The 21,382-nt window shown below is 40.7% G+C and overlaps 1 protein-coding gene across 1 annotated transcript in view; it reads right to left on the bottom strand.

Annotated features, from left to right (window-relative positions):
- The window catches only part of cntnap2a (contactin associated protein 2a), a 137,987-nt gene extending 117,097 nt beyond the window's left edge, over positions 1-20,890 (bottom strand). Inside the window, exons 1-2 of the mRNA XM_028433048.1 lie at positions 20,784-20,890; positions 10,327-10,520 (exon numbers count right to left, since the gene is read on the bottom strand). The gene's annotated coding sequence lies outside the window, so the exon portion shown is untranslated. The remainder of the gene's footprint in view (positions 1-10,326; positions 10,521-20,783) is intronic.
- Between the last annotated feature and the right edge of the window lie 492 nt (positions 20,891-21,382).

Here is a 21,382-nt window from a genome sequence, read left to right as displayed (position 1 = left end):
GTAATTGGAAATGCATATAGTGCATATGTGTGACAGCAGGTTTGTGTGCATGTGCCTGCATGTATGTGTGTGTGTGTATGTGTTTTAGGAAACTTAAGAGCTTAGACACTTTGACGTTTTGTTTAATGAAGAACTGAGTTAATTTACAGCAACAAAGGCCACATAGTGCTGCAGGCACATTTCACATTCTACTCAGTATGTGTACATGTGTGTTTTTGTGTATGTGTGTGTTTATGCTTCCATGGATTAGTGTGTTCCTGTTCTTGTTTTGTGTGGTACAATTGGGAACTTTGGCTCCTAAAGTGTTTTTTTCATACGCCTGTTGCAATGTGCAAAAGGAGCCAAAGCCACACCCAAAGCTGGGTTTCTGTCATGGTGAGTTGACAACTATAAAAACAAAGCTGTCTCTTTAGTTGTGCTGCTGAAGCCAGGTGTGGTCTAATGTATTGTCTAGGGTGCTTGGTCCACTTCCTCACCTTATTTGGACTAGAGATCCAGGTCATTTCATCATTCACGTCCTTCTGGAGGTTGTTAAAGATTGCTATGCTATATATGAATGCCTGTCATATGTCATATGATTTCAGTCATCAATGAGATGAAAGGAGGAAAAGTACTGAGAGAAAACTTTCCTTGGGAAAACATAAAATAATGATGGAAGTGGAGCAGGAACACCAGGGTGGCCGTCATTTAAGAAAGAACAAGCCAATCACTTCACTACAGCTGGCCAACAAATGCCCCTGTGGTCTCCTTTGTGTCACAAACATGCCATGTATACCTCATGTAAACATGCACACCATCCAGCAAACATCTCCACACACAAACATGTGCCCTCATTATCTGACTGCTCATTGCAATTCTTATTTAGTCTCCCTGGCTTCATGTTTTTCATTTCCTGAGTGAGTCCCTTCCATCTGTGTGCCTTTTTGTGAGCGAGTGAGTGAATGTTTGTTTGAAAGTGTTTGTGTGTCTCTGCTTTGACAGTCAGAGACAAGCCTTCCCATACAACAGATCTCTAGATACTGAGCAAGCCATTTTCTGGCATTTGCTTGCTGCTGCTGGACCCTTTGTCAGAGACCAGCCCAGAGTCAGGGCCATTGTAAGTGTGTGAGTGTGTGTTCTCTCAAACAGGCAGGGGAAATCAGTCCGGGCTGGTCTGGTCTTTTGTTTTTATTGACAAGTATACAAGACAAAAAAGAAGGGCCACGGAGAAATGTGTGTCTCTGTGAGGCCCTGTGGGGTTTGTGTTTGTGTGGGTAAGCGCCTTTGCTGCGCCAAGAAAGCAGTGGTAATGCTTCATTTAAATCATGAATATTTAAACACAAATTTGTAAAGTGGGTGTTGATGTGGTACCTTATTGAAACTATGCACACCCTGAGAGCATAGGACTACTAAGTGAGAGACTCTTCATCTATAACCACGTCTTAATAGCTACTGACAGAATTAAAATTCTGGGCTACACGGTCATTCAAGCTGCTCCTCCACCAGAGGTGGAAACACTAGCAGCTTGTGTTGACAGTAGAAGCCAAGACCCCGTTCAGACTTGTGTAATCAGTCCTGATTTTTTCTCAATCTGAGCAGAGCAAATCCAGTCAAAGCCAGTCGAAGCCGGAATCCACTGCACTTTATAAAAAAGAAAGAACGAACTAAACAAAAGAAGCCGCACTACGCACGAGCGCACCCTATCCTACCGCATCTTCTGGTGGGAAAGTCAATCCAGCTAGAGTGGTATCAAATCTGAATTGCTTTTAAGCCTGATATGTTTAGACCTATTTTCAAATCCAGCTATCACAAACATGTGTCCGTACTCCAAACTGCTAGGTGTTGCACCGAAAATAAACTCCAGGCAAAGCTTTCATAGTTCGATGGATGGTCACATGGTATGTGACCCAGATACTGTCCCTATGAACCCAGAGCTGGATTCGCTAGCTGCAGTTATGTTCAGACCATGGCCAGATTTCAGTGAATCCAGATTTGCGCTGTTCAGGTTTTTATTTTTTTTACACATGTCTGAACGGGGTCTAAATGGCTTCCTAATCTGAGACCACAGCTCCACGTGGACTGTAGAAGAACCTGATCTGTGTTATATCCTGCAATTATTTTGTAATGTTTTTGTGATTGATTCTGTGTATGAATGACGGATGGTGGGTAATAGCACAATCTATACTATTCTAGACAGCTATCCTCAGTGCCTCTACAGACACCAGATGGACTTGCAGACCAGATGGTCTGCAGCTGTCTCGTCTGTAGATGGGAAAATAAATAACTTTGCTTACAAGTTAAAAAGTAGAAAAAGTAGTAGAAGACTAATGGTTACGGCTGATATTTTTTATATTTTTGGTCTAAATTATGGTCTCATCTCTGTGTCCTCACATTACAATGTACATTACATTCAGTACAGCGGATATAAACTGCACCGCATGTCTGCATGTTTCATTACAAGCCTTTACTGTTTGTCCGTCTACTGCTCTGAGCACTTATATTGATTTCTGCACATCAAAGGCTTTTATACACATTTTATTAGTGCAAGCAAGCTGCTTCCAACATTCTTTACGCTATTTCATTGGACCCGGTACATTATTACATCCCTTTGTGTCCGTTAGAGCTGGAGATTCAGTGCAGCCTCTCATTAACTGCCCTCACCTGCTAAAAAGGGCTACAAAGAGTTGGCGACAAAAGGAAATGGAATCTTTTCAATGTGTCACATACATTATTAGGGGGGAAATGAGGAACACTTCCAGAACATTTTATGCTAATACTTTTTCATATGCAGCCTTTTGACTTATTAATTACTGTAGATCAGGAAAGAAAAGAAAAAAAACTAGAAGTGCTTAACTAAAAAAAAAAACATTTTAGCATCACACCTCATTCTCTTCTTTTTTTTGCCCTAAAAGTCACACATACACAGTCACATACACACACAGAAAGGAAGAATAGAGTTTTAAGAGCCCATTACTCAGACTGTGAACATTTGGCACCTTCTCTCCCCTCTGCTCACCAGGGACCAACACTGATGGAGTGAAGACTGCCTCCCTGACTGTGATGTAAAACCTCACACACACGCAATGCTATTCTTGTGCGTGCGTGCATTTCTCTACACCAGCAGAACAACTCACATTGCACATGTGTGTTTTGACTTGGTGTTAGTAGAGGCTAAAATTCTCACACCCTCATGTTTGAGAACTCTTGGGCTTCACACGTCTATTCACTCATTGACATTAGTTGTAACACAGTGAGAACCATACAGAAAGAGGCAAGGCGCCAAAATGACTCTACTCATCACCACTCATCACCAACAGTCCTGTGGACTAAAAACCTTGCTACTGACAATTGAAAGTTGTTTCCACATTCTTTTGACACTGTTTTTGATTGTAGGAGGATTTTGTGTTTGAAGACTGATAACATCAACGCAGCATGACAAGGCTCAAAAAATGTGACCAAGAAATGTGGCCTTCTTTGCTGAGGTCATAAATGAGGCAGTGAGTGGATCCTTTACAACCAAAGCTATCTAAAGGATCAATAGCACACCAAATATGGTAGGATGTTAGGAACATTGTTGTCATGGACTACTTAAACTGTCACTGTCAAATTTAGCCCAAGACAACTTGCCTCATTCTTTTGAGAACAACACAACGTATGACCATTTAATAGTCATAGTCCATATAATGAACCAGTGTCCACAGGTCTACCAATGTTCGCATTTATAGGTCTTTTAACATTTTAATAAGCCGCTTAAGTTGCGCCAAGGGAAACTTCCATGACCCAGTGGGAAGTATCCTCCTTTATCTGTTTGAATTCATCATCCCTATTATTCACACTCAGCAGTTTTTAATTTTCCAGACTCCACTCTTATCTGGAATGAAGTGAAGTGACATTAAAGACGCTGACGTTCTGTGAAGTTGACGCAGCATATCAAGATACAGAGCTGAAAAGTTAGAAGAGACTTTTTATCACTGAAGATGAACACACACACACATAAAGCCATCTCCATGACTGCAAGCTGAGTGTTCCTCTTTGGTCTGATTAAGTTAAATTCAAACATTTTAGACTTTAATGCTAGATGTAATAATTCATTAACAGTGGCCAAAGGCAGTTGTTCAGCTGCAGTCAATGTGAAAGAATGTGTGAATGTAAATGTTTACGTTGGACATGGATGCTTGGTTTTTCCTCTTTTTCTTGCTTATGAACTGATGCACCAGGTTATAAGGAGTCTGGATCAAAGCAACAGGAGAGCTTGCATAAATACTAGGATCAAACTGAATTCTAAACCTTAAATGATTGCACTTCATCTGACGTAAATGGATCCGCTTTGATCCCCTCCCCAACTGGTTTCATCAGCTGGCACCAGTTGCTGTTTGAGTGTTAGCTGTGGATCATCTCCATCTGTGGCTTAAATCATTAGCTTAGAAAGGCTTGGAAAGTGCTGGCTCGAACTGAACGAATATGTTGTGGAATGCATTAAATCCTTATTTTCATGCGTATAATGGACAGTCAATACACTTTTCTTTAACGTTATTTGCAAAAGCATCATTTGGCGAAAATATTTCTTTCTACAGTGCAGCTATTATTGTGACTACAAGCACAAAGAACCACTGACATGTGATCATCATCACCACAAAGCTGATCTCGTTCCCACTAACACAAACATCCTTTTTTTATTCAGAAGCTTCTAAAGGAAATAAAACTATTTCATGCTTTAGTCATGCCAGACTCCAGTGTAAATGAAGCTTAAATATAACTGATATGACATTTTCATGAATAAAAACAAATGCATGTAAGGCATAGTAAATACTAAGTGAAATTATGGTAGCATTCCTGCTGGGATGTGAAGCACCCCCTCCTGACTGCTCAATAACAAGTTGACATTTACCAGGCTGCAGATCTAACAGCTAAGGGAGGTACAAGAAAGTTACATTATCCCTTTTACATTACCACAGAAAATGTAATTTTAATAAAACTATGTACCTATATTGCACATTGTAATGTTACATTATCCCTTTTACATTACCACAGAAAATGTAATTTTAATAAAACTATGTACCTATATTGCACATTGTAATGTGATTAATTACAGTTGGAGTAGCACATAATTGAACAATTCAATCATCAATAGTCCAGAAGGCACAGACAGTAACATCTAACCACAACAAGCTGGCATCTTGTTTCATGTCAGGCACAGTTTACATTTATATTGTTAACTTTAAACAACATGTTAAAAAAATAAGTCCTGAGATTCAGACTTTTAAAATGTGAAGGATAGATCCTCAGCTCAGACCTGTAACCAACAGACAGTTCCTAGTAATATATGTCTATATTATCTTATACCTAGAAATATATTACATTGTCATCTTAGACTTTCTGACCCGACCAGCTCCTGTATTCTCAAAACGGCCACCATTATGAGGATATTAATTCATGTATGCAAAAATATTGTATGCACTCTCTTTTAATGTTTGTCTTTGAGACCAGTTTTAGTGCTGCCCTTTGCTTTCTGGTGACTTCCAATAATGTAAGCCGTGTTCTTTGTCTCTCTAATGTAAGCTTCTCTCAATTAACCTGCCAGAAGCTTTAAATGGAAATGGAAATGTATGAGGCACTTGATTCTGAATTTAATAAAAGTAAAGTAAAAAAACAGATTCAGACTTACAGCAGGGGAAATCAGTTACATTCAAAAAGTAAGCACGCTATATCCACTCCTCTGGTTCTGTTCCTTTCTCAGAGACCTGTGAAATAATCTGAATAAGCAAAGCGGACTGTAATTATACTTGTAGTGACAGATCATGTTTGCATGTGTTGGTATGCTAAAGGAGCAGTTCTAATTCAGCATGCAAACTATTTGAATTGGAGTTTGGTTAATTGTTGAGCTCTAATCTTTAGAGGAAAACTCAAACATAGTTTTACTTACATACACAAATTAACTTTAATGAATCACTACTGGTGGGGACTGCTTATTGCATTACCTTTCATTTGTTTTCTCAAATCAAAAATTTAACTCATTAACAAGCCTATTGGTCTTGGGAATAACTGAGGTCGCTCTCAGCAACACTAAGCAACACCCACACAAAGAAATGTGAAATAAATATTAGGAGAGAGAGAGAGAGAGAGAGAGAGAGCAGCGTCCACTGGTGCATAAATCCAGGTGCATGATTTATCAGTGCATGCTCTGCAGCTTTTGAAACTGAATTAGTCCTTACCACTGAGACACAGACACTTCACCATTCATTTACCTGATGAACCAGTCTAGCAGCTCTGCCCTCTTGAGAGCACACACATTCAGTGGCTCGCACAAAGGTAAGAGCGTGAACACAGCGGCACGCCAACACCACACAGGCTCACATGTGCTTGTTTCGACACCATTAAGTTCGGTTTACATACAGCCTGTAGCACAGAGAGTGGAACAAAAACATGCCTGAGCCCTGCTGGTGAGAGCTGAGCATTACATTAACATGCGTCCTGCCTGATATTTCAGCAAAGCTCCATTAACAGAAGCTGCACAGAGCTGGTCACACAGGAAGCGACAAGCAACACATTACAAGAAAGAAGCCGGTTGTATGAAGTTTGTTGGAGCGCAGCGGGAATGTATGCCACGTCTGACAATTGTTCTAAAACTATTTAGGCTATTTTTCACCAGTCCAGTGAGAAACCATTATTACCTTGTCCCCCATTGATGTTGAATGAGCTTAAGATTTGCAGCAGTGGCTGCACTGTTTTATTGGATACATACATTACTGTCAACTGACCCAGTGTACTTGCAGCTTCAAGCCTTTCCTGCACATGAATAAACTACAGTATTTGGCAAAGTGACACAGGGCCTGTGGGCAAAGTGTGAAGAAGAGCTGTGGAAGACAAGTGTGTGACGAGAGAAACTGTGATTTAAAAAGGAAAATAAGTACGCAGAGAAAACCGTTTGTTTGCATGTTTTTACAAATCGTATATAGCTAGTTATGGTCTAAGGGCAGAGCTCAGGCTGCAGTATTTAAAGTTATTTTTTTCATCATTATTTCCATGAGTCACATTGTAAAGTTTTGCATAATTATGTTTATCATTAATGCAAGAACTCAAAATAATGTATGCCTATAAATCCAGTGTTCTTATATCAGTATGATTATTGCATGACTCATTAATTTAACTTAGCAAGTAGTGATAGCCTCCCAGGCATTGTCCTGCGGTATAGCAGCTGGTATTTTAATTATCACAATCATTTATCAGTGTCACTGTGTTCTCAGTAGTACATTAGTGTGAGATTAAAAACATTATTTCTCAGAAAACCAATACTGCAGTTGCCAAGTCTTCATCAATGTTCCTTCTCAGTAGTCAAAACAAGCATTGACACTCCCTCTTTGACAGTTTGGCAGTGAAAGGGTTAAGCCATCAGTAACGGCAGGCGGTGATTGGTGGTAAAAAGGTTCCTGAATAGAACCTTCATGCATAAAAGTGCAGGACAGGTGGTTTTCTCTCTGGGGATCTCTGTGTGAGCCTCATCCAGTGGTGAATGGGACTGAGCCGAATGTGATTGAATGGGTTGAAACAGGGCCTGATGGTAGCAGTGTGTGTGTGTGTGTGTGAAGGAGAGAAACATTAAGTTGGCTTAAGCACCCCACCATCACCACCCATCCCTTTGATCAATAGCACTGATTGTTCCAATATCATCACCGCTTTAGAAAAGTAGAGCAAACGCGGGCAGACGCTCATCTTAATTATAAGCATGCACGTGTGTGTGTCTGTGTGTGTTTGTGTGTGTCTGTGTGCATGCAGACAGAAGCAATCCAAACTGTAAATAAGACAGTGAGAAGCCAAGTGTTGTATTTTGCTTGTTGTAAGGATTATTAGTGGTTAACATATTGACTTTTTTGTTTGCATAAGCAATATTTTGAATCAGACTGGCGATAAATTAAAAAGCAATATATGTGTCAAACATCCAGGCAAAGCAGGGGGGAAAAATCCAGCTATAGTTACAAAAACACCAAAGAGATGAATGTGTTTTGGAGTATTTGCAGAAATATTAGAGGCAATGAATCAGGGTTAATGGCAGAAGAAAAACACTTCAGAATAAATAATAAGCAGCAAGCAAGATATTATTAGGGCACAAAAACAACAGCTTAATTTACTTTCAACTGTAAAAGATCCATATATGTCACTGCAGCCAGTTCTGAAAGTCTTATAACACAGAATATGATGATTAAAGGAATGAATGATGAATCCTGAGCATAATACCCACACATGCAAAGAATAAACACATTTGTGTATACAAACACACACACACACAGATTTTAACTATGCCAGAGATGTTCTTGTGTAGTTTTAGGATTGTCTTTCTGTGTGTTAGAGGCTTCAGGCTTTGGCTCACAGCCATAGACAGTATATGCATGTTTGTTCATTCTGTTTTTTTGGCCATCAGAGGTGCAAAAGGTTGAAAACATGCACATCAGTTACACTTCAGGAGGAAACTGTAAGAGGATAAAGATGCTTTTTGGAAAGCACCACCTTTAAACAAACCTCAACAAGCCTTAGTAGTGATTGGCTGCTGAGAACAGTGTGCTGAACTACAAAGAAAGAAGCTTTTACTTAAAATAAGTGATGATTAGAAAGTATTGATGTTTTTACAAGATTAAGAAAGAAGGTCAGAAGAAAAGACAGCTGGAGGAGGTGAGAACTAGAGGTCAGTATATTTCACACACTTAACACACTGGGAAAAAACTGGAGCATTAAAAACGATGTGTTACTACACAGATAACTGAATAAAGTGCGAGTGTGAATCTCAGGACAGCAAAAAGACTAGGAAACAACCGTGATGTTCTAAATTTTCCTAGAATAAATGAAGGTGTTATCAGCTCCACTCCACTCTACCTCCAGGTTTCAGATTTCTGGTGTATCAGCTTTAATCATGACAGCGCTATTCTTGTCTTCCCGCCTGCAATCTGCCTTCACCTGTAGCCCTCCACTATACGGCAACAGTGAATAGCGTGGGCCATTAACCCATTAGCTAATGATCACGGATTGTCAGATGCAACTCTCAAGTGCTTGCTAATAAGGTGGTGACAGGGATGTGTTGGTTTGGAATAAAAGATTATGTAGCCAGGGAGAGATCTTATCCACATAATTCCAAGGAATTAGGTGCTAATGGCTCATTTCCAAATGTTGTTTTCGTACTGTATTTTCCATCCAGGGCCCATCAGTGCTTGAATAAACTCTTTAGCTGTGGTATTACATTTGGTTAAAGCAGAGCTAACAAAATGATGAATATTTATGTGCACCATGCTGTGACACTCAGAGCTTTCCTCCCAGACAAGGTTTTGTGCTGTTGTTTACATGAGGATAAAAAGGAGGCCTTAGCATTTTATTAAAAATGACAAGAGAACATTATTTTGTATTAACATTTTTTTTTAAATCCAGTGGGAGCACAATTTAATTTCCTCTGGTTGTGAAATGTCTCTCATGAAATCCTTTTAATTCATGAGCCAAATATTAAAAACTCAATAATAAGAATATATGCTGTATCTTATTTTAACAGAAATGATTGTGGTTTTGTGAAAAATAAGTTATAGAAATCAACAACAGGAAAACAGCACACCAGCTGAGCACTGATAATATTCGCTTAACCCACTTTCTCAACTTTCTTCTATTTTTATTTAAAAGCCAGTTCTCATGTTGAAATATAAGCGGCTAATAGCTAACTAGCCTAGCAGACTTTGATGGGCTAAACCTTTAAATCACAAGTAATTTCTTTGGCATCTTGATAAAAGAACCTTATCTAATTACTTTAAAGTTGATACAAATTATTTTAGGTATAAAACAATCATGATAACAAGCAATCCTGATCCTGAAAATCGAACCCAAGTTGTTGAAGTAAGTCTATGATAAATGGTGACAGACAGATGGTTCTTCCAATCACCTGTCAAGTATTTTTTAAAGAGTCTGCCCTTTCCAAACTGTTTCAAAGGACAACTTTCCAGATGGTTCTCTGTAACAAACCATCTGGCACATCAAGTTAGCCAAGACCATGTTTTCCTTAAAGCAGTCGGACACAAGCAGTTGGACAAGTTTGATCATTCGGGACACATCCAAAGAGAGGCATAGGAGGAACCAGATTGGAAAAAACCGTCATGTGAATCCATGAAAAGTCACAGAGAATAAAGGGATAATTCACCTCAGAGAATTTATAGAGCATTTGCTTCACAAAAAAAAGGATTATGTTGATTATTAGCTCCTATTTATCCAAATATTTAAATTATATGAAGTATGTAACGAGGTAACAGATTTTTAATTACAAATTTGGGCCCAATAACATGCACACCTACACACACCCCACACAGACTCTTCTTCACTCACCCAGATGTTGCCATCTTGGTGATATGGTTTCCAGTTCCTTCCTGTGTCACTGTAGAGGAGACGATACTGTGTCGTCCAGTCAGAGCTGCTGTAGCGACCCTGCGTTGCTATGGCGCTCACCTGCTTTCTGGAACCCAAGTCCACCTGTAGCCACTGGTAATGATCGCTGTCCAGAGGTGACCATCCACCAGCACCTGCAGAAGAATGTCAGTGACATTTTATAATGAGTGGGACATTTTTTTTTTAAATTTCTTCAATTATTTCTTCAGGAGTAATTATACAGCAGCTGGGCCCTTGCACATAAATAAATAGCACCAAAAAGGATGTTTCTTTGAGTATCTCCTATTAACCAGGCCTGTGTCTGTTCAGAGCTCTCATTTCAGACAGGGAAACAGCATGGTACCGCTATAATGACATTTTACAAAGAGAATGCATAGTTACAAGGTTAGAGTCCATCCTATTATTAATGGTCAGTGTCCAGCAGAGAGTAGCCCAGACATTTGCTCCAAGACGGGTGCTGGCACTGGGAGAAGCAATGTTTTATTAGGAGTGTTTATGCACACAGGGTTAGAGCCTGCTGACTATAAAGATGTTTCCCGAGAATGATGAGTGCACTCTCCTCATTATGATATAATGATTCACGCTGCAATACAGCAAACTTCTAAACTTCTAAAGTGGTATTAGTGCGTCTGACATTTCGGGATGAATTCCTCTTTAAGCGAGGCATAATGTGACATTTTCTAAATGCTGGGGTGTCCCCTGTCATCCATACAACATACTGATGCATTCAGCTTTCAGCTCAGAGGTGTAGATGAGACCACAGTTAGATTTCCAGCAAAAACATTATCTATTCATCACAAAATACAGTAACAGCCTGTGCTGAGTAAAGCAGAAGGAGGCTTTATGTAAATAGGTTTAAATGCAAGTAGCTTTATGCAATCAACCTTGTACCGGCAGCTACATATGGCTATTTCCACTTATTTCCAGCTAAGCTCAGACTTTGATATGTGCATCCTTGAGTGCACATTAAAGTGAAATTTCACTCAGGTGGACCATGCAATTTCATTTTCATTGCACACGTTTGACTTGGAATAAATAAACATTTTTAGGTTATTCTCAAAATGGACAGTGAGCCCAAGGGAAATTACATATCTACAACCAGAGTGCCTGACCTCCTCTTTACCTTTTTGCATAGAGTTTAGCTTGTTGACAAATAAGTTGAAGGTTATGATCTCATTGTATAGATGCACTGGAATGTTCTTCCAAGGTGACAAAATACTTCTCAGAAAACATCACAGGAAAGTGTTTCAATGCCATTTTCCCCATGGCTACGATGTGGATGATCGAAACAGATGTTTGCTAATCCACTGAGTGGCAGTCGGAGTCCTTGTGATAGCCTGAAATCTCACGGCTCTCTCCTCATTGCCAGACAAACATCCTCTAAAACTTGCCTGCCCCTCCCTTCACACCTCCAGACATCAACTTGAGGCAGGGCCAATCTCCCCTGGACCTTGCATGTTAAATGAGCCTTGGGTTAAATGGTGCAAAAACTAAAAAGCAAGGCTAGACAGAAGGGAACAACAACCTAAAACTGATCTGCCATTTAAAAAATAAAATATGAGAAGGATAAAAAAAACAAAGGTGTAAAACCATCCTTGTGCACCATGTTGAGTACTGTCTGAGCACAAGGAGTGCATAAAACAGATGCAGCACTGAAGATGCAACAGCACCCCAAACATGCGAGCTTGTGACAGACTGTCACTGCCTGATGATAATCGGTGAAGAATGTGGGTGGATGGACTGTGAACTGGCCATATCATGGCTGTTTTCTTTGATTCTCAGTGACTGACTGTTTCTAAAGGACACATATACAGATAAGACAGTGATAGGCTAAAAGCGAGTGAGTGAGTGAGTGAGAGAGAGAGAGAGAGAGTGACATAAAAATGACAGGGAGTGATAAAAAAACAGAAATGTGGGACCCAAAGCAGGAGATAGCAAGACCCCAGAAAAGACATGGAAGCGAAAGAAGAGCACCAAGCGTAGTGGAGGAGGCAAGAGAAGTGATAGTCATATGATAAAATAAAGAGGGTGAGGCAGTTTGCCACCCCCCCACCCCCACAAAAATCCTATATCTTATCCAATTACAGAGCCATTACACTTCAGCCCCGGACTTGACAGATAACCAGGCCCATATCAGTGGAAACGTCAATACCTCAAAAACCCGTTGCAGCAAAGCCATTCCCCTGGGGGGATAAAACACTATCAAAAAGGGGAAGAGTAGAGGGTGAGAAAGAGGGAAGGAGGACAGGGTGAGGGAGGAGGGGCAGGGTGGTAGTGATAAGTAAACAGACAACAGGAAATAAAGATTAAGCACGCAAGCTGAGCCGACAATGACCAAGGCTGTGTGACGCTTTGAACAACATCGGAGGATGGGGTGTCAGAAAGAAGATGAGAAGGTGTGTGTCTGTGTGTGTGTGTGTGTGTGGTGCTGGTGACAAGAAAGATGGAGGCAAAGGCAGGAAAAAAAGGAAACGAGGGAGCTGGATGGGGGTGGGGGGAGTAATAAGAGGAGGATTTTATGGCTCTGGCACTGGGGAAGCCAGAGATGAGATGCGTGACGATGGAATGGAAAAAAGATGCAACGTAGTTATGGTAAAGAAGGTGATAGATGAGGACGAAAGAGAAAATGGAGGAAGGAAAGTGGGGGGAAAAAACAAAAGCTATTCAACACTGAAAAGGGACACCATCAACACTGACTGCAGGTGGGCTCAAATGACCTGAAACAGAAAGCAAAGATTGGAAAAGTACAGTGGAGGAAAACAGAGGGAAGCAAGAATGAAACACTGCAGATGAAATGTGCACAAAAAAGGAGAGGTGCTAAATTATTTCAGTTCTAAGTTCTGAAAGTTCAGTCACAACACCTACAGTATTTCTGCATTCTCAAGCACATCCGTATGTCTTTCTCAAAGAGTTCTTTGCAGTTGCATGGCTTCTGATGACAATTAAATCTTGCTGCATGTTTTTCCACTGTTGATCAGAAAGTAGCCATTGTTCGAAGCCACTAAATGGTACAGTAGCTGCTGATAGTGGGTGATTGAATCTAAAGTTGTATCCCAATCTCTGCAGCTGAACTGCTTCAGTGGCCACAGTCACCCCAAATTGCACCGCAATATAAAAAAGGTGACAACAGCACTTTGTGTTATGACTACAGGTGTTTCACACTTTAGCCACATCACCACACTCTCTACCTGCATTTAATGAAGAAGTTCCGCATTTCCACACTGTTTGGCTCCTATTTTGAAAATTGATGAGTTTCCAATACAGGAACCAACATACCGTTTCAGGGTAACTCACACAGATTCTGTCCACTAACTGGAACCCATTGTTTCCTGGAACTGGCACAATGGGTTTCCACATCTTTTGCTTAATCTCAGAAGTGAAAGAGAACAAAAAAGTGACTGAAAAGTAAAATAAAAAAAACCAAACAAAAGCATTAAAGCTAGCCAGTGATTATCACATAGTGGCACTATGAGGGTTAAAGGGTAAAGAAGGAAATATAAAGTGCAAGATGAACTGACAAGGAGGTGCAGCTTCAATTGACTATTATGTCACCAAACAGATTTTGATTTACTGTAGTGCAGTGAATCCCACACAAAGATTGAAAGGCTTAATTATTGTTCCTGGAAAGGTGTGAATCATTTTGTCCCTACCCAGAATTCCTGCTGTTGTTGGATATACCTTATGGATGTGTTGCTGATACGAAATATTATTATTGTGGGGGAAATGTAGAATAATCTAGTTTAATTCAGTTTGTGTTGTAATCAGACTCATAAAATGTGCAACAAATACTATGAAAGAGGATTTTAAAATCCTCCTAGGATGTTTTTCTATTTGTGTCATAGACATATGCCTCCTAAAAAACTATAATGTGGACATGGCACCAAAGGAAAGAGACAGGGCAATGGTTAGGAAGAAGCAGCCGAAGAGGAAAGATGGAGTAGAAGGCGTGATGGGGTCACAGGGCTACGAAAAGGAACAGATGGGAATGATGGCAAGAAAGATAGATTGAAGTCCTGAGAGAAATACAAGTTCAAAAGAAAGCATTTGGGAAAGATTCTCATTGCTAAAAAAAGCAATGAGACATGAGAGCTGTGGGCTAAAGAGCTCAGTGTTAGAGGTCAGGGGAAAGAAAAAGGGACAAAACTGAAGCAGCAAAAGAAAGGAGACCAGAGAGGTGAGGCAGGCTACCATAGATCGGAGGGAGAAGTAGATGCCTGGAAAAAGAACAACAGATGAGAGATGAGAGGGGAGGAGGGCAGCTTGACAGAGGTTAGTAGGGGGTCGGAAAGTGATACATACAACAAAAAAGAACAGAGGTGCAGGGAAAGGTGAATGCCAGAGGGAGGAAGGGGTGAAGTGAGAAGAGGTTGACAGAATAATGGGGAGGGGAGGGCGAGAGAGAGAGAGAGAGAGAGAGAGAGCCAACAGGAGCATCAGCCAAAGCAAAAGGAGGGGAAAAAATGGGAGGAGAAAAGGGAGGGGGAGGAGCGTCAGGGGACTGTCACCATTCTCTCGCCTGTCACACACACAGATGTTCGGGGAGGAGAGCAGGAGCAGGAGGAGGATAGGGGAGAGAACAGGGGAGCAGAGAAGGTCAAAGAAACTGCCTCGGAGGAAGAGATGAGGAAAAGGAGAAAGGCGAGTAACAGAGAGAAAGATCAGGAGATAGAGCTCAGAACACGGGAAGTACAATCCAGGAGGAAGGCAGAGAGGACAAAGAATGGAAAGCAGAAATGTAGATTTTTCTTCTCCGAATCTGATAAAAGTCTTTCAAAGAGCCCTTTAGATCATGATGCACATGTTTTTACTGATCAAGATCATCTCATGTATTGAGTATGAGTGTCTCCTCCTCCTGCTAAAGGCATCGTGCAGCACTGAGGACTGGAAGCTAGCCAAGATTACAGTTTATCTAGCAGATGATCATACAGGTATCAAGGCTGATTATTGATTGGTTTAATCAATGTATCATTCTGCAATGGCCTAAAGTCTTTCTGTATACAGTCACACACCTGTAACATCTCATTGTTACTGTATATCCTTACAAGTTCCTTTGACAATGCTTATGGCTGGCATTTCAAAGCAACGTGTTAGGAATCAGATTAATCTGCTGCCTCAAAACTGGCCCAGTGAAAGTGTCCCTGTGTGGTACTCTTCAGATAAAAAGGAGCCAAACGTGGCCAAAAAAAGGATGGAGTTTCTCCAGCTTGCACAACAAGGTTTGAGCTATCTGCGATGACACAGATAACCCAGCTTTGTAGCAGAGGTAGCCACACAGCCGGAGTGTGCATTACATTAGAATCATACTGATACCAACTGTGATTACGACCACAAACATTCAACCACACAGGCACTAATATAATTGTGTGTACCCAGAAGCACACAACAGTTTTTAATCATGTCTTTATTACCATGTCTCCAAAGTAGGTGGTCATACTAAGACATTTTAAGGAGACGAATAGCAATAGAAAAAAACAAAAACCTGCTAAAGGTCTTTTTTTTAGCCATTTCTGGGGTTTACCGACAGCAATGCGTTGCTTAAGGAAAGGCAGGGGATCATAATGGAGAGAAAATCAAACCAGAAGGTGCCCCATGGGACTAATCGCCAAAAATGTCTGCTTTTGAAACTGCCATCTAAAGCAATCTGCGACATTTTTCTTGTATCATAGCTCATATGTCTCAGTTCTCACAGTTCAAGAAACCCTGGGCTATGTGTCATTAGACCTGACCACAAGCACAGATATGAAAGCTCCCTTTGGTTGCTTTGAGCTTGAATCACAGCCTCAGCAAGTCTCGTCTCCCCTATGTTCATCTGGCTGCCAAGTTGACTCCTTTTTATTTAATATGTGACGGTAAAAATGACAAAAAACAGCAAGTTTTTTGTAAAGTTAAAATATGAGACCCTACTAGGATAAAAAGAAAATATTATTATTGCATTATTGTTGAACAGCTGTGCATAATACACGTTTCTTGTTTGTAGACATACTAGTGTATTACACTTGACAGTGGCGTGACCCAAGCACATGTGCAGACACATCCATGCACACATGCAGGGCTTTAAGGTTATGACCACACTGTGAATATGAGCGTGTTTTCCTCTGTGACCCTTTCCATCCTCTTACTGTCTCTTAGTGCGTGTGTTGATGATGAAAATCATAATTTCCACTTTTAACAGCCCAGCAGGGAAATGGAAAATATGTGGTGGTATTCAACTGCCTGGTTGGATAAATGTTTTTTACGGTACAGAGGACAGGAAAAGAGTGAAGGGGGAGAGGAAAAACTGGAAAATCAAGCATGTAAAATACAAAGAAAAACTGGGAAAAGACTCATAAAAAGTGTAATGTTAAGAGATTTTGGAGTAATGGAGACACAGTTTGATTTTTGGTTAAGTAATGAGGAAGCAGTGAAAGACAAAACATGCAAACAAACATGACAGTAGCAAAGTCAGAGCATCACAAACACGAGAGCTTCTCCTGTCTGTCTCACTGTCACTGTGGGGGAGTGTGTAGGTGGGCTTGCAGCACATGACAGCATTTGTTTAAATGCTTTGCATGTGCAGTGAGAAGATGCGTGAGTGCGTTTATCAATCAGTGTGTTTTGATACCAAAGCCACATTAACAGAAAGTAAAACATCTTAATTTATTAAGATGCTATAGCCGCCGGAAAAAGGGGAGCAGAAAGAAAACAGCTGGTTAGCCCTCTGCTAGTGCTTCATCTTTCTGTCATGGAGCAAAGGGAGCGGATGGAGACGGAGTAATTTAATTAGTAGAGGGCCGCCATTATCGATGGATGACTGCAACGGCTAGAGACATCAAACAACTTTGCGGGATGACAGAGAGTGAAGAGCAACACATGGAAAGGGAGGGGAGGGGCCTGGTTAATTGTGCAGTATGTCAGTTGTTCTATAGTTGCGATGTCTTTCATTTGAATATGGAGGGATTAAAGTGAAACTTTCAAACTTTGGAAAAAAGTTGGAGAAGAATGTATCAGGGTGAGCATGTGAGAGAAGAAAAAAATAGATAATGAGGTCTGAGAAGAAAGAAAAGGGGACTGGCTGAGAAAATGGAGTGTGGGATTGTGAATGTTACTGTAGAAAATAGAAAGTGTATGGAGGGAAAATGAGATGGAGAGGGAGAAAGGGAATGCAAGGATGTGATGGAGGTTAGCCAGTGATAAGACAGAGCAGAGGAGAGAGGAGCACAGAAGAGGGATAAGAATAGAGAAGGAGGGGAGAAAAGAAAATGGAATATAAGGATCAGTGGCCACGTGTTTGTGATTAGCGGCCCAATCTCATGCTTGGCCACGTCTGCACAGTGTGGGCACACACACACACACGCACACACACATGCCTAAGGCATATTCACACTCACACAGTTTACCAGTTCCTCTCTCACTTTGTTCACACAAAAATATGTCCACTGGTTTCCTCATGTGACTCAATCCAACACCCACAAGTTTTATTTCTCTGAATGAAGGTTCTGCCCAATAGCCCATTATCAAGAGTAGTTCCATGGCTGCAGAGACAATACGGTGTACCCACACAGAGCCCTGAAACTTCTCTGAAATTATGAAGACAAAAGCCAAATGTTAGGAGTTACACAGTTTTTACCAAATTATAAAGCATGCTGGATTCATCACTTGTCCGTCCTTCAATCTTTAACACATTGTTATCTTTTTTTCCCCACTTCCCTGAGAATCCCTCTCCCACTCCTCCCTCATCTCCTCTCTCTTTTGCCTTTATACCCTCTGCATGCCTCTTCTATTTTAACCTGTATCCACAGGCCATCTCTTTTCAGCTGGCAGCTGTGAACACAGGTGCATATCACAGGTCCTGTAGTTGCTGTGTGACTATTTGGAGCACATCACTCTTTTGAAAAACATAAGATTTTCAAACCTTTTCTGGCACATGGCCCTATTTCAGGTCAAAAAACTTCCCAAGAGCCAAGCAGAACATGAGCTCTCATGTGAAAGTGAGTATAGCTACTTTTTTTTTGACATCCAGTCTTAAAGGAAGATTCTGCTGTTTTTACAAGTGAAAGTTTATTAGGTTGAAATGATTCTCATTCCATATGAACCGTCATGGTGCTGCAGAAACTGCCAACTCTGAGAAAATTACTGACCTCAAGCTGCCAAGCTGGGCCTGGAAGCTACTACTGATTTTCAAATGGGAGCTTGAGTATTAAAGATGTGGGTGTTTATGGAAGGTCTAAGTAAAGATAGCACCGATTCACGTCATCGGAAGTGTGGGAGAACAATGCACAGTAGGCAGTAAAAGCACCCTAGCTGTCTATACTATATGAGCGACATGCAGTTGAACTTTGTAATTAAGACATAAAAAAATGATCTTTGTTTTTGTACATTTCGTTATGACATCAGCCTGATTCTCTGCCCCTTCCTCTTGCTGTCCAAATAAAACAAAAGTTTTGGCTGCAAGAAAAGTTCACTCACCTTCCCTACTCTCTGACACCCTTGAGATATTCAGGGTCTCATACATGAAGTACCAGCAAGGACAGACAGTGAGTGGGTGGAAGAATGTACATTTGGGAGAGAAGAGAGGGAGGGAGGGAGGGAGGAGGGGTGATGGTGAGAGGAAGAGAGAAAAGTGGCAGAAATGACTGTAAGGAAGTGGAGGTGAGGGGAGAAGAAGGCGTATAAGAATAAGAAAGGACATGAAGCAAAGGAAAGGAGGCAAAAAAATAATCACTTAAAATAATACATTCTAAACAAAAGGAACATAACAAATACACTCCCTTTAAACATAGCATTACCTAAGAACTAACATAGTTTATAAATTTGTACAGACCAGCACCAGGGTTGGTTTATACAGAAGAAATCAATGTCTCCACTACAACACACACACACACTAACACACACTTATTACTCTAATAGCTGTCAGTATTCACAATTCATTCTGCTTAGCTTTAATATAGTGGTGTGTCCCATTGATTTTGCGGCTCCCCTGTTCCATAACACTGGAGCAGATTGGTTTATCAGCACATACTTATGACGCTCTGGCTGCCAAAAGCTTGGAGGAACTCATTCTTATACAATGTGTACATGTGGGCTGCAAACCTGTTCTTATTAGTGCTAGTGTTATAATAATGTGTTAAAGTGTGGATGGAGTGTTTCTCTGCATCTGCATTAGTCTGACTATAGTGGTACAAGCCCTCCACACCTAACGCACGAACAACCAGTGTAATGTTTATGTCTGCTCTTATTTTATAACCCGCCCATTCATATGCTGCATACAAACAGTATTGCTGCTATCTGACATGTACTGAATGTACAGATCCTTTTTTTTGGCAAGTCAAGGTATCTGATGGAATCAATTTTCTGTTTATCACTATGGTGTTTCTGTATGTCATGTAGCCTGGATCTGGATCATGGTAAAGTGGAGATATGTGGAACAAAAAACAGGTTTCACTGGAGCATGTTAGGCTTCTAATTGCATGCCATTGATTTTGTGCCTTCTGTGTTCCACAGCGATGAGAAGGCACATACTCATGCTGAGGCTGCATGCATGTTAATGAAAAACAAATCATAGTGAAGAAGGTAAAGACAGTTAGTGATGTTTAATTAGGAGTAAGAAGATTCATTTAAAAAAAAACTGAAGATTGACTCTAACTCATTTATTCTGGAAAAAAAAAGCTTGTGCATCAATTGTTTTTTATTTTCAGTATCTGGTGCTTTACTGTACAACAACGTCTTCTATTCCTTCTGCTTTAACCATTACATGTTCCCCGAGGACTTCTATCCAGGAGAGAACACATAAACTGTACATTTTCACTCCTTCTGTGTTTCTCAGTGAATAAACTGGTTATTATTTCTTTCATTTTTTTTTCTTTGCTCTTGTTACGTGTCATTATTACAGGAGTCCCTTTCCTCTTATCAATAATTCTATTGGTATGGTTAAACACACCATATTACCTTGCCTTTATTTACCTGTTCTGGGCACCGTTGCCTCAGCCGTAGTGTGGCTATATTAGATTGAAGAGTATGAATTATTAATTGTATAAACACAGAGGGGTGTAATTGTCTGTCCCTATCTCTCTCTCTTTGCTGTGGACTGATGTGGAAATGAGCTCCGGTCTGAGTCATGGAGATAATTATTGAAGCTAAAAGAGGAGAGAGGCTGAGCGAGGAAGAAATGTAAAGAAGTAAAAAAGAAATGATGAGAAAGGCAAAAAAAGCCGAGGGAGAGGGTGAGAGCAGCTGTGCAGCACTGTGAAGCGTGTCACTCTGCGACAGCTCGGACATTTATCTCACAGTGTGTAATCTGTAGAATCATTCATAAGGATGCATGTGCATGTGTATGATTTAAATATTTACTTTCTACAATGTGCAGATACCTCCCACCTCATGCATGCATGTGTGTTAGTTTGCCGTGTGCGTCTGTCTACCTCCTCTCCTGTTGAGCTTGGCATATCCAGGTGCGTATCCATTGGAGAAGACAGACGAGCTGGTGAAGGCTGTGTGAGGCAGAGGGGAGGCTAGAGGCTCATCACATTTCTCTGTGCAGAGAAAGAAGACAGGAAGAGGAGGAGAGAAGTTGGAAAGTGAAAAGAAGAGAAAATGATAAACATTAATACATCACTAAATCTATGAAGTAGGTCCCAGTTAATCTAAATTATAGCAGTGGTAAATAATGAAAAACATCACAAATCAAGTGAAGCACTCTCAGCTGAAAACATGAAGCTTTCCATTTTCCAAACTGTCTTAAAAATCGCTGGCAAGAGTAGAAACACTGCCTTTGCTGAAGGTTGCGAGAAGCTTTTTCCGTGTCAAGAAATGAGTCAGGTCAGTCGGACTCAAGCCACGAGGCTACTCAAAACCCAAAACACAGCTGAGCCAAGTGACATTCTCAAAGGTACACTGCAAAAATATGCACTATAACAAGCAAGCTGGCCTTGTAAACAAATGCACATGCGCACTTGAAATACATACAATCTGCTGAACAGAATTACAATGACCCCATCAGGTCAGGCTCTGTACGGGGTCA

Source organism: Parambassis ranga, chromosome 20 (genome assembly GCF_900634625.1).
Source record: "Parambassis ranga chromosome 20, fParRan2.1, whole genome shotgun sequence".
NCBI lineage: Eukaryota > Metazoa > Chordata > Actinopteri > Ambassidae > Parambassis > Parambassis ranga.
This window is presented reverse-complemented; position numbering and strand designations above follow the sequence as displayed.